This window comes from Canis lupus, chromosome 6 (genome assembly GCF_003254725.2).
Source record: "Canis lupus dingo isolate Sandy chromosome 6, ASM325472v2, whole genome shotgun sequence".
Classification (NCBI taxonomy): Eukaryota; Metazoa; Chordata; class Mammalia; order Carnivora; family Canidae; genus Canis; species Canis lupus.
Genome location: NC_064248.1, coordinates 33,377,912 through 33,392,209, shown reverse-complemented (window position 1 = coordinate 33,392,209; position 14,298 = coordinate 33,377,912). Strand labels below are relative to the sequence as shown.

At 52.0% G+C, this 14,298-nt stretch overlaps 1 protein-coding gene across 2 annotated transcripts in view; it reads left to right on the top strand.

Moving 5' to 3' along the window:
- The window catches only part of METTL22 (methyltransferase 22, Kin17 lysine), a 38,888-nt gene extending 24,885 nt beyond the window's left edge, over window positions 1-14,003 (top strand). The window contains exons 11-12 of one of the 2 annotated variants that reach the window (XR_007411276.1): window positions 10,660-10,796; window positions 13,865-14,003. The gene's annotated coding sequence lies outside the window, so the exon portion shown is untranslated. The remainder of the gene's footprint in view (window positions 1-10,659; window positions 10,797-13,864) is intronic. The other variant, XR_007411277.1, reaches the window with a different exon arrangement.
- Window positions 14,004-14,298: the final 295 nt, after the last annotated feature.

The following is a 14,298-nucleotide window of genomic DNA, read 5'->3' as shown; positions in this document are numbered from 1 at the left end:
AGGTCCTGAGGGGCCAGGCCAGCGTCAGTGAGCGGCTAGGCGAGCATCCATGAGGGGCCAGGCGAGGGACTCTGAGGGGCCAGGCGAGCATCCGTGAGGGCCCAGGCTGCATCCATGAGGGGCTACGTGAGGGTCCTGAGGGGCCAGGCCAGCATCCATGTGGGGCCAGGTGAGGGTCCTGAGGGTTGAGGCCAGTGTCCGTGAGGGGCCAGGCAAGCATCCGTGAGGGGCCAGGTGAGCATCCATGAGGGGCTATGTGAAGGTCCTGAGGGGCCAGGCCAGCGTCAGTGAGCGGCTAGGCGAGCATCCATGAAGGGCCAGGCGAGGGACTCTGAGGGTCCAGGCAAGCGTCCCTGAGGGGCCAGGTCAGCCTCCATGAGGGGCCAGGCGAGGGATTGTGAGGGACCATGTGAGCATCCCTGAGGGGCTATGTGAGGGTCCTGAGGGGCCAGGCCAGCGTCCTTGAGGGGCCAGGCAAGCGTTCATGACGGACCAGGCAAGGGACCAGGAAAGGGACTGAGGAGCACAGCGAGCATCCGTGAGGGGCTACGTGAGCGTCCTGAGAGGCCAGGTGAGGGACGGTGAGGAGCCAGATGAGCATCCATGAGGGGCAGGTGAATGTCTGTGAGGGGCCAGGCGAGGGACTGGGAGTGGCCAGGTGAGTATTTGTGAGGGGCTACGTGAGTGTCTGTGAGGGACCAGGTGAGCATCCATGAGGGACCAGGCGAGTGTCTGTCAGGGGCCAGGCAAGCGTCTGTGAGGGGCTACATGAGGGACCTTGATGGGTCAGGTGCGGGACTGTGAGGGGCCAGATGAGCATCTGTGAAAGGCTATGTGAGCGTTCATGAAGGGCCAGGTGAGCATCCGTGAGGAGCTAATGAGCGTCCGTGAGGGGCTACGTGAGTGTTCATGAGGGGCTACGTGAGCGTCCGTGAGGGGACAAGTGAGCCTCCAGGAGAGGCCAGGGAAGCATCCTTGAGGGGCTACGTGAGCGTCCGTGAGGGGCCAGGCGAGCGTCCGTGAGGGGCCAGGCGAGTGTCTATGAGGGGCTATGTGAGCAGCCGTGCGTGGCCAGGAGAGCGTCCGTGAGGGGGAGGCTAGGGACTGTGAGGGGCCAGGTGAGTGTCTGTGAGGGGCTACGTGAGGGATCGTGAGGGCCAGGTGAGGGACCGTGAGGGGCTTTGTGAGCATCTGTGAGGGGCCAGGCTAGCGTCCTTGATGGGCTACGTGAGCGTCCGTGAGGCGATCGGCAAGCCTGTGTGAGGGACCATGTGAGCGTCTGTGAGGGGCCAGGTGAGGGTCCTGAGGGGCCAGACGAGCGTCCGTGAGGGGCTACGTGAGGGGCTACGTGAGGGACCATGAAGGGCCTAGCGAGAGACCGTGAGCAGCCACTCGAGCATCTGTGAGGGGCCAAGCGAGGGACCATGAGGGGCCAGGCGAGTGTCTGTGAGGGGCCAGAAGAGGGACTCTGAGGGGACAGATGAAGTACTCTGAGGGGCCAGGTGAAGTACTCTGAGGGGCCAGGTGAGCATCTTTGAGGGGCTATATGAGTGTCCTGAGGGGTGACACGAGCGTCCATGAAGGGTTCGGAGAGTCTCCATGAGGGACCATGTGAGTGCCCGTGAGGGGCTACATGAGGGTCCTGAGGGGCCAGGCCAGCGTCTGTGAGGGGCCAGACGAGGGACTGTGAGGGCCCAGGCAAGGGACTGTAAGGGGCCAGGCGAGCATCCGTGAGGGGCCAGGTGAGTGACTGTGAGGGGCTACGTGAGGGTCCTGAGGGGCCAGGCCAGCATCTGTGAGGGGCCAGGCAAGCGTCCGTAAGGGGCTATATGAGCGTCCGTGAGGGGCCAGGTGAGCATCCGTGAGGGGAGGCAAGAGACTGTGAGGGGCCAGGCGAGCATCCATGAGGGGCCAGGTGATTGTCCATGAGGGCTACGTGAGGGTCCTGAGGAGCCAGGCCAGCGTCCATCAGGGGCCAGGTGAGCGTTCATCAGGGGCCAGGCAAGGGACTGTGAGGGGCCAGGCGAGCCTCTGTGAGGGGCGGGGCGAGCCTCTGTGAGGGGCGGGGTGAGCGTCTGTGAGGGGCCAGGTGAGCGTCCGTGAGGGACCAGGTGACCATCCGTGAGGGGCCAGGCGAGCATCTGTGAGGGGCTACGTGGGGGTTCAGGGGCCAGGCCAGCATCCATGAAGGGCCAGGCCAGCGTCCGTGAGGGGCCAGGCAAGTGTCAGTGAAGCGTCCGTGAGGGGCCAGGTGAGCCTGCGTGAGGGACAATGTGAGCGTCCGTGAGAGGCTACGTGAGGGTCCTGAGGGGTGAGGCCAGTGTCCATCAGGGGCCAGGCGAGTGTTTGTGAGGGGCTATGTGAGGGTGCTGAGGGGCCAGGCCAGCGTCGGTGAGGGGCCAGGCGAGGGACTCTGAGGGGCCAGGTGAGCATCCGTGAGGGGCCAGGTGAGAGTCCATGAGGGGCTACGTGCGGGTGCTGAGGGGCCAGGCCAGTGTCTGTCAGGAGCCAAGCAAGAGACTGTGAGTGGCCTGGCGAGCATCCGTGAGGGGCTACATGAGGGTCCTGAGGGGCCAGGTGAGGAACCCTGAGGGGCCAGGTGAGCATCCATGAAGAGCCAGGCAAGGGACTGTGAGGGACCAGGCGAGTGTCCGTGAGGGGCTAGGCGAAGGACTGGGAAAGGGCCAGATGAGCGTCCATAAGGGGCCATGTGAGTGTCCCTGAGGGGCTACGTGAGGATCCTGAGGGTCCAGGCCAGCAATGTGAGGGGCCAGGCGAGTGTCTGTGAGGGGCTATGTGAGGGTGCTGAGGGGCCAGGCCAGCGTCGGTGGGGGCCAGGCGAGCATCTGTGAGGGGCCAGGTGACAGACTCTGCGGGGCCAGGCGAGGGACTGTGAGGGGCCAGGCAAGCATCTGTGAGGGGCCAGGTGAGGGACTGAAAGGGGCCAGGCGAGCGTCCGTTAGGGACTACGTGAGCCTCCGTGAGGGGCCAGGTGAGCGTCTATGAGGAGCCAGGCGAGCATCCGTGAGGGGCTATTTGAGCGCCATGAGGAGTCAGGCGAGCGTCCATGAGGAGCCAGGCAAGGGACTGGGAAGGAGCCAGACGAGCGTCCGTAAGGGGCCATGTGAGCATCCCTGAGGGGCTACGTGAGGGTCCTGAGGGTCCAGGCCAACTCTGTGAGGGGCCAGGCGAGCATCTGTGAGGGGCCAGATGAGTGTCCGTGAGGGGCAGCTGAGCGTCTTTGAGGGGCCAGACTAGGGACCGTGAGGGGCCAGGTGAGGGACTGTAGTGGCCAGGTGAGCGTCCGTAAGGGGCAGGTGAGTGTCCTTGAGGGGCCAGGTGAATGTCCCTGAGGGGCCAGGCAAGCATCCCTGAGGGGTTATGTGAGCATCCGTGAGGGGCCAGGTGAGCATCCGTGAGGGGCCAGGCGAGGGACCATGAGGAACCAGGCTAGCATCTGTGAGGGGCCAGGCGAGGGACCATGAGGGGCCAGGCAAGTGTCTGTGAGGGTCAAGCGACCGTCTGTGAGGGGCTCAGTTGGCGTCCGTGAGGTGCTAGGTGAGGGTCCATGAGGGTCTATGAGGGCTAGGACCAAGAGGGGCTAGGCGAGCACGTATGAGGGGTAGGTGAGCGTGGATGAGGGGCAGGGACGGGGTTGTGGGGGGGCGAGGGGCGGGCTGAGAGAGGAGCCCAGTCTGAGAAGGAGCCCAGGGTCTGAGAGAATGAGAGGATGAGTGAGTGAATGAACAGAATCCCGGAGCTTCCAGGGCTCCTTGCTCTGGGCCAGCCAGTGGTGAAGACAGGTGCGGAGACTGTTCTTGGCTTCACGTGCCGGGCAGCCTGAAGGTCATTTTTTCCTCCCTGAGGTTGCAAGTTTGTGAGGCTTGAGGAGGCCAGCCTCATGGGCTCTTCACTGTGGGCTGGCTCCATGGAGGACCCTGGCCACGAGGTGGCGCACCAGCCTCATGAACTGACCGCGGGAGCTGCCCCATGGAATCCAGGGCAGTCCTCAGTGCCTTAGTCGCTGGCAGCTGCTCCAAAGCGTGGGTCCCCAGGGACTCTCGAGGCACCCTACGTAGCCTGCTACGTGCTGCACAGTAGCATGTTGGCTCTGAGAGCTGCCCGGTGGGCTGAGGCTTAGGAAGCATACGTAGGCTGTGTGAGGCCAGGACTAGAGGTAATAGGGGTGTGGTCTACACCCAGGTCTGTTGGATTCTGTGGCCAGCATTTTTCTATCTCCTCCTGCCCAGAACAGGGACTGTTTGCTGAGGGCCAGAAGGAGTGATGTGGATTGGAGGCTGTGCTGGGCCTTTGTCCTGGGGGAGGTTGAGGCGCGGGTGCGCCAGGAATTCCACCCAGGCTCTACGAAGCACAGACATCAGAGCCAGGTAGGAGCTCTTCTGCCACCAGGGGCGTCTGGATCCGGGCGGGCGGCGCTCAGAGTCGGTCAGGCCAGGTGGTAGTGTCTCCCGCTTCAGAGCTCACCAAGAAAGAGCCTGGAGCTGACAGTCTAGATGTCGGGGCCACAGTTCGAAGGAACCGAGCCTTCTCCCGACGCCCACTTCCGCTGGAGGCTCCTGAGAGGCGGTCGCCCTCGGCGGGTAGAGCATGGCACATGGCGTCCGAACTGGGCTCAGACCAGCCCCAGCACTACGCCTGTGAGCCTCGGCACCCTCATCTGTAAAACGGACTCAATACCGACCTCACTCTCAAGGACGTACTTGGTGAGCACGTGAAGCACCTGGCACATAAACTGGCCGGGAGGGCCGGCGCAGGGCACGGTGGCCGTGGCCATCTCCGTCGCCATCTGGGGAGGGCTGCCAGGGTAGGGCAAGGCCGCCATCGCCGTAACGGTCATCATCGTGACTATTAATTACTCGCTGTTGCATTGCTATTAACTGCCGGTGGCAGGGGTGGAAGCTCTCCAAGCGGGCGCCTTGCTCAGCGGTTAATGATGGCCAAACAATCTCCCTCGCCTCACCACTGTGCCTGAGTGTTACTTGACTGACAGCATGGGTTATTTTGAGGAGAGGAAAAAAAAATCAGTCAGGCTCTTGCTGTCCCTGAAAGGTTTCCACGACAACGCACACCTGGATGTTCCAGGCGGAGGATGGCCCCTGGGGGAAGAGTCAGAACCAGACTCCAGGGGTGGGGATGGGGTCCTCCCACTCCTAATCTGCCGGCTGTTTGGACAGCCCTGAGCAGGACACTTTACGGGCTCTCCCTCTTGAGCCCCTCCACAGCCCTGCTACCATTCTAACCCCCACTTTACAGATGGAGAGGCAGAGGCTCAGAGAGATTGAAATGGGCTAACATATTCGGTGATTTGGGCCTTTCTGGGTTTCACTCGTCAAACTACAAGAGCCGCACTAGAGCGGGTTTCTCAACCTCAGCACTGTTGACATTTGGGGCCAAATAACCCTTGTTGTGGGGCCATCCCATGCACTGTAGAAGTTTAGCACCTTCCCTGGCTTCCACTCATTGCCGGGAGCATCTCTCTCCTCCCAGTTGTGGCAACCAGTCAGGGGAGGTGCTCAGAAAGTCAGGCTGAAACCCAATGATCAAGCTCCCCGTTGGGCTGCCCTCGGTCTGTGGGCAAGGAAACCAGGAGTCAGAGGGACGAGGGGCCCCCAACAGGCTTGCTGGAGGCTCACGGGCGGGCGTTCAACTGGTGGCTGGGCGGTTTCCGGTGTAGCCTGTAAGCCCTCCAGACCCCAGGGGCCTTACTTGCTCACACGATGCCACCAGCTCAGCTTACTGTGCTGTATCACAGACTTGGGGACAGGCCAAGGCAGCCAGGCCAGCACAGCAGATGTCAGGTCTCAGCGACAAGTAGGGAAGTGGCATGGGGGGAGGGCTGTGGTCTCCCTGGGGTTACAGAGGCGAGTACAGGGTATTTCAAGGAACGCAGCTTTGATGCGGTGGTCCCCATCAAGGGGCCTTCCGTGGAGCCAGGATTGATTTCCCAAGCTATGTGCACAAGCTGTCACATTCAGTCCTCTGAGCAAACCAGCAAGAAGAAGCTGCCAGCCGCCTTTAAAGAACTTAGGTCAGAGTGTCCGTGACAGGCCCTAAGTCACACAGCTACAGAGCAGTGGTAGGTCTGGGGCTGGAACCCTGGAGAATCCAGCTCAGGAGCTGCTCCCTGGAGCCAGTGTGAGGTCTGGTACCTTCTGGCAAAGCTCTTCCATCTATTGCCTCTGGATTCAGCAGGAGAAGGAGCATTTGCACGCCCTTCACGCCCGCCAACTCCCAGGGAGCCTGGGATTCATTTTCAGGAAGACCTTTTTCCATGGGAAAGGTCTTTTAAATATCAGTCAAGCAACTGTCTAGTTCCCACCAAGTCCAGATCTTTCTGGGGCGTTCAGTTTGGAAAGAAAGAAAAATAAAGGAGGCCATTTCCTCTAATATGTTGTCAGTTCAGTTAAACATATACTGAGCCCTGCTCTGTGCTGGGCACTATGCCTGGCACCTGGCGTGGGGTGATGAGTAAGGCCAAGGGCCTGTCCCTGTGGAGCTTACTGGCCAGAGGAGATGGCCCTGAAAGAGATCCTTTAACAGCCTGCCTGACACACAGTAAGTAGCTGGTCAGCAGTTTTGGTGAGAGTGGGAGAATAAATGGGCAAGTACACACATGAGCAAATGAGGACTGGAATCAGCTTGTGAATTCGTGATGGAATGACGGAATTTATGAATACGTAAGTGCTATGGAAATGGTGAGCACAGACTATGGGAGCCTAGAGAATGGCATTTTAAAACCTCAGCAGTGACCAAAGATGAGGATGGGACAGAAGGAGGAAGAAATCCAAAAAAGTCTGGAACACTGACAGCACCCAGTTCTGAATGTAGAGCAACAAGATCTCTCATTCTTTGCTGGTGGGAACACAAAATGGTACAGCCACTTTGGAACAGTCTGGTGGTTTCTTACAGGACTACACATACTCCTGCCATATGACCAACCAATGACACTCCTTGGTATTGACCCAAGGAGGTTGAAAGCTGGCATCCATGCAAAACCCTGCACACAGGTGTTTATAGCAGCTCTATTCTTTTTCTTTTTTTTTTTTAAGATTTTATTTTTAGGGACGCCTGGGTGGCTCAGCAGTTGAGCATCTGACTTTGGATCAGGTCGTGATCCCATAGTCCCGAGGTCAAGTCCCACAACAGGTTCCCCGCGGGAAGCCTGCTTCTACCTCTGCCTGTGTTTCTGCTCCTCTCTCGTGTCATTCATTCATTCATTCATAAATAAATAAATGAATGAATAAATATATCTTTAAAATAAAGATTTTATTTTTTTTAATTTTTATTTATTTATGATAGTCACACAGAGAGAGCGAGAGAGGCAGAGACACAGGCAGAGGGAGAAACAGGCTCCATGCACCGGGAGCCCGATGTGGGATTCGATCCCGGGTCTCCAGGATCGCGCCCTGGGCCAAAGGCAGGCGCTAAACCGCTGCGCCACCCAGGGATCCCAAAAATAAAGATTTTATTTAAGTAATCTCTATGCCTGATGTGTGGCTTGAACTCACAACCCCAAGATCAAGAGTCATATGCTCTACCGACTGAGCCAGCCACGAGCCCCATAGCAACTCTATTCTTAATTGCCAAAACTTGGAAGCCAGCGAAATGTCCTTCTTTAGATGAAGGGATAAACAAACTGTGGTCTATCCATGGAATATTACTCCGTGCTTAAAAAAAAAAAGAGTTACCAACCCGTGACAAGCCACAGAGGAGACTTAAATGCATATCGCTTAATGAAAAAGCCAATCTGAAAAAGCTACCTACTGTATGATTCCAATTATGTGACATTCTTGGAAAAGGCAGAACTATGGAGGCAGTAAAAAGACAGTGGATTCCGGGGGCGAGGGAGAGAGAGCGCTGGCAGGCAGAGCACAGAGGGTGTTAGCCTGTGGGATGCTGTAATGACAGACACACGGCATGAACCTGTGAATGCACAGGAGTGAACCCTGATGGAAACTCTGGACTTTGGGCATTGGTGTGGCCATGCAGGTTCATAAGTCCTAACAAATGTCCCCGTCTGGTGGGGGAGGCCGTGCATGTATGGGGACAGGGGTGCATGGGAAATCTCTCTACCTTTCCCTCAATTTTGCCATGAACCTAAAACTGCTCTAAAGTCATTTGATAGGAAAAAAAAAGTAAGAAAAATACCTTAGCCATTGATGGTAGAGAGGGTGGGGGGCCCAGCCACTGCCAATGCTCTGCCCAGCATTCTCTATGTCTTTGCACACTCACTTGCCTTCAGTCTGTTACTGCCTGAGACTCAGCCTGATGTGGGCTCTCTATGGCCATCTCTGCCTGTCCAGCTCAAAAGGGACAAGCTGGAAGTGCTGGGGAGTTGATACCCTGGGCCAATTCCCAGCACTCCCAGCAGGATGCCACCCTGGTTGACCGCTGTGATCACATTATTGCCTACCTTTCCCATCCTGGCTCACTACCCTACCCCTATTGGTGTCTCCTGGGTCCCTTCCCAGATAAAACCCTCAGGATCTTGTCTCAGGGTATGTTTCTGGAGGAACCCAAAATATGAGTGATGATTATGAGAATGGTCATGATAATCACCAGTATTTGTGGAGGACCTCCTGCAAGCCATCCAGTCTGCCACATGCTCTACAGATGGTTCTCCCATTTGACACGCAGGCGAACCCAGTCATGCAGGCATTATTATCATCATCCTCATCGTCTAAAATTCCTCATTGTCACAGCTAGATCTCCAGAGTTTAAAGATACAACTGCTCTACCGCTCTGTGTCCTGGTTTTTGTCTTCTGTTGTCTGTAGGGAGGAGAGGGAGAGAGTGGAGTAAGAACTTCGGGATTTGCTGGCCCTGGGGGAAGAGTTTGATCTGTTTGATGAGATTTCAGCAGGGAGTTGATGGACAGCTCCCGGAGGCCAAGAGCTCCCCCAGGGAGAGATGAGAGGAGTCAGCACTCTCCCTCAGCATCCTGCTTGATACTGTCCTTTTCACACAATGATATGGATCAGTATTCATAGAGCACCTGCTGCATGCCAAGTACTGTCCTCAGAGATCTCAGAAATGCCATAGGTCTCAGACATGCCAACAAAGTCCTCAGAGATCTCAGATAAGACATAAATGCTTAGCTGTGTTCCCCAGCAGTGGAGATGAGTCAGGGAGCCACACGCCTCCATCTGCAGTGTCTTCACATGTATGGGCAAGAAGAATTGGGGTGAATACAAGTGCATCTCCAGCCCCAGGAGGAAAGGACCTAGAACGTATTAAGCTCCTTCCGTATTGTTGAAACTACATACGTGTTATTTAACAAGAGGCTTCTTCACCTCAGCACTAGCCACATTTTGAGCAGGATAACTGTTGTTGAGGGTTGCCCATGCATTTACTGCACCTGGGAAGCCCCTCAGGCATGAGAATGGAGCTGGGCAATGACACAGTTCCCCTGTCCTTTCAGTGTGTCCCGAGCTAGAAGGAGAACTGCACTATTGTGTTTCTTGGGGGCTGGCAGCTCTGAGGGACCCAGTCATCACAATGACAGTGGAAGTGGAACAAAGCTGTGACACATCCGTGACATATCAGAGGTAGTAGCTGGGGATGGCACACTCACCTTATGGGGGTCGTGCAGGTAAGGAGAGCCAGAGGCAGCCCCTGGGTCTTCGAGGAGCCCAGCACAAGGGACAAAAGCATGGGAAATCCACCCTGCCTCTCTCTTAGCGTTCTAGCCTCCATGCAGATGTCACATCCTTCCAGGCGACCCCCTGGTCATCATGGCTGTTGTACTTGCTCCGACTCTGGGCACATTATCCTACTTTTCATTCCCCCCAAAGCACTTATTGTCAGAAATTTGTTTCCTTAGTTCATGTTTGCCTTTCTTATCCTCTCTCTCAGGCCTATGGAAGATGGAAGCCCCATGGAGGAGGGACCTCAAATCCCCAACCCTAGTACAGCTTAGCACCTGGCACAGAGTAGATGCTAACTGTGTCTTTGTTGACTGGCTGACTGAATGAACAGACAAATTACTGAATGAGTGAATGAGAAAGCTCTGGGCAACCTCACACAATTGGGCGGGTCACTTGGGGAAGCTGGTAATAACAACAGCTGCCCAATGTGTGCACATCCACCAGGCGCGGAGCTGAACTTCTGTCATTTGCCCCAAACGGTGACCTACTCTGCTAGATATGTTTTTCTTGTTCTAGTAAAATACATGTAACACAGCATTTACCAATTCATTATTTTTTTAAGATTTATTTATTTATTTGAGAGTGAGAGTGAGCAGGGGGGACGGGCAGAGAAAAAAAGAGAAAGAGAGAAGAGATAAGCAAACTCCCCACTGAGCGCAGAGCCCAACAGGGGGGCTCAATCCCACGACCCGGAGATCATGACCCAAGCTGAAATCAAGTCGGATGCTCAACCGACTGAGCCACTCAGGCGCCCCAGCATTTACCACTTTACAGTAAACAGTTCAGTGGTGTTAAGTACATTTACCATGTTGTGCAGCCATCACCTCTGTCTAGTTCCAGAACACTGTCATCAACCCAAATGGAAACCCCATTTCTACTACCATTCCTCCCTATCTTCCACCCCCAGCCACTAATCCACTTTCTGTCTCTGGATTTACCTATACTGGACATTTCATCCTGGATCCATACAGCATATGGTCTTTTGTTTTCAGGGTTCATCTACATGTCATGTACCGGTACTCCATTCCCTTGTATGACTGAATAATACTCCACCGTCCAGACCTTCCGCAATTTCTCCGTCCATTCATCAGCTGGTGGACACTTGGCTTGTTTCCACTTCTGGGCCACTGTAAGTAGTGCAGCTATGAACATTCATATACAAGTTTTTGTTTAAACAGCTGGTTTCAACTTTTTTTGGATATCTACCTAGGAGTGGCATTGCTGGGTCATATGGTGACTTATGTTTAACTTTTTGAGGAACCGCCAGACTTTTCCACAGTGGCTGATTTGTATATTCTCACTGGCAGTGTGTGAGGGTTCCAATTTCTCCACATCCTTGCCAATACTCACTATTTTCCATTTTGTTATTACCACCATGCCAGGGAGTGTGAGGTGGTATCTCGGGGTGGTTTTGATTGACATGTTCCTAATGACCGATGACGATGAGCATCTTTTTATGTGCTGGTTGGCCATCTGTATGTCTTCCTTACAGAAATATCCATTCAAGTCCTTTGCTCATTTTTGAATTGGGTTGTCTGTCTTTTTGGTTGTTCAGTTGTAAGAGTTCTTTATGTATTCTGGATCCTAGACTCTTTTCTGATATGTGATCTGCAAATGTTTTCTCCCATTCTATGGATTGTCTTCTCACTCTCTTGATGATGTCCTTTGATGCACAAAAGCTTTTGGTTTGATTAATTCCAATTTATCGGTTTTTTCTTTTTTTTTTTTTCTTATGCTTTGGTGTCCTATTTAAGAAGCCATTGCCAAATCCTAAGTCATGAAGATTTACAGATCTCTGTGTTTCCTTCTGAGAGTTTTATGGTTTTAGGTCTTATATATAAAAATATAGGTCTTTGATTGATTATGAGTTAATTTTTGTGTACAGTGTGAGGTAAGGGCCCAACTTCATTCTTTTACATGTGGATATTGTGCTGGACACTTTAATTGTTCAGTTCAAAAATGAGAATACAGACTGAAAGGGAATAAATGACTCATCCAATGTCATCATTGGATCCAATTCACTACCAAGTCCCCAGCCAGTCCCAAAAGCCCTCCATGATATCCATGTACTATTTTGTGAGCTAGGAGTGTGGAAAGCATGGACCTAAGAAATAAGGCGCACACATTCTAGTCTGGTTCTGGGCAAGTTCATCCCCATCTCTGGGCCTCCATTGCCTCCTCTGTACAATGGGTGGCCCATCTCTAAGGGCCTTTCCTGCTCAGACTGCTGGCACCCTGAGAGCTTCACATTCCATTGCCCTCATTTCCCTTCTCAGAAATGCTTTTCTGGAAGGAGCTCCATCCTGGGCCAAAGCCAGCCCCTGGAAAACATTGTCAGCATCCCCTGCAAGACACCTGCAGGCCCAAGCAGCCCCGTAGGAGAACTGGGACTGTGGAAAATGCAAGGGGAGCTAATGTGAGAAAGGCCTTGCCAGCATGCTGACAGTTTTCTTCACAAGTGTCACAATGAAGCTACTTGAGAATCAGCTTGCAAAGCACCTGACTGCTAATATCCCTCTCTCACCCTTCCTTAACCAGAAGCAATGTAGCTACTCTTGAATGCCCAGTACCAGGGCCTAACTCCCAGTGGGTGCTGTGCATGTTTGTTCCCCCTGATGGTCTTGGACCAGGCCTTGGCAAACCTTTTCTAAAAGGGGCCTTGTGGTATATATTTTGCCTTTGCAAGCTGTGTGGTCTCTGCTACAACTACTCAGCTCTGCCATTATAGCACAAAGACAGCCATAGACAATGCACAAGTGAGGGGGTGATATCACTGTGTGCTAATAAAACTTTATTTATGCACAGCGAAATTTGAATTTCATTGTTATTTTCATGTGAAAGAAAATATCACTTATTTTTATTTTTTCCTACCATTTAAAATATAAAACCCACTTTCTACCATAGCTTGCAGGACATATAAAACACATGGTAGGCTGCATGTGGTTAAGCTTTTGCTTTTTTGTTTTTCATTTTAAATATTTTTTTTGCTTACTATAGGAGCAATATATATTTGTTATAGAATAATCAGAACTTGGTGATATATAAATAAAGTAAAACTATAATCATCTATAATTGTAATATACAGTTCTAACTATACTAGTGAGCATCTTTTTTTTAATCTGTCTCTCTCCCTCTCACTATCTATCTGTATTGGTGCCTTCAAAGTGATAGCCCCTAGCTATATATGACTATTTGACCTGAAACAAAACTCAGATAAAATTTAAGTTTCAGTTTCTCAGTTGACTAGCACACGTGAAGTCTTCAATGCCTAGGTATGGCTAGTGGCTACCATATTGGATGGCACAGACACAGAACATTTCTGCCATCAGACAAGGTTCTGTCGGACAGCACTGATCTATCTAGGTCTATCTACATAGATTTAACAAATACAGAATGATACCAAATAAACTTTTTTGGTGAATATCTTTGTTCACTTAATATTTTGAGATGACATTTTCATACCATTCAATACTCAATACTTATGTTTTACTAGAGGCATTCTGTTCATGCAACAGATGTCCCTTTAGAGTCTCTGTGGTTGTACATTTGTTTCCAGTTCTTTGATACAATAAACAAAATGACACTAAACCAACTTAATCACTAAACCTTTGCACCATTCATTGTTCTGGAAAATGTTTTTAATAGGAATACCCAGTTTCTCTCCAGGAAGGCTTTGATCATTTGTACTCCTCTCAGCAATTCATGAAATTGTCCACGTCCATGAAGCCCCCACAAATAATTGTAGTTATGATTATAAAAATTAGGCAATTTTGGTAGATGAACTCTTTCCATCTCTTTAACATGCCTTTCTTTGACAAACTTTATTCCCTCCTATATTTATTGACCATTTCATGTCTTTGGGTGGGTTTGAGGCAGTAAAGAGCATTTCTCTGTATGACTTAGGCCAAGAAAAAAATTACTAGATTTATAATCCAGGCTTCATAAAGCTCTGCAAGCAAGATGGCAGGATAAACATACCACAAAGATTGGGAAAGCTCTCTTAATTTCAGCAGAATCTTGGATCGATCACTTTTTCTATCTGTTCCTTTGAATGATTATTGTTTCCTTTTGGTCCCTATGGTCATAGGTCACACTAGAGGGCAGGTAAGGGTTTTGTTTTTTGTTTTTTGTTTTTACTATTCTTAAAATTTTGCTTATTTGCTTGTTCATTATTTGTCTGAATTCCTTAATTTCTAGCACCACAGTCCTTGCCCAACCAGAGATAGGGCAGCCTGGATTCCTGGAAAGCAGCAAGGAGGGTATCAGGTTTCTGCAAGATACCAGCAGACTAAAGAAATAATTACTGATCAAGATGAATAAGGAAAAGCAAACTGTGTTCTTTCGTGGCCTTTGAGGGTCTGGAATTTCCATTCATTGTGAGCTCTGGGTGATCTCATATTCTGATGGGCAGTTTCTGCGTCTCTGACTACCACTGAGTGAAGGTGTCCTCTTTCCAAATACCTTTAGAAAGCTACGAGGTTATCACACATTCACCCTTTAGTATTAACTAGCTTTCACACCACATTTTAAGTTTTATAAAATCACCTCCATCACACCTACAATCTCACTTACCCCACGAAGGAGGTACTATGACTATTGTCTTTATTTGCTGTTAAGGAAAGTGAGGATCG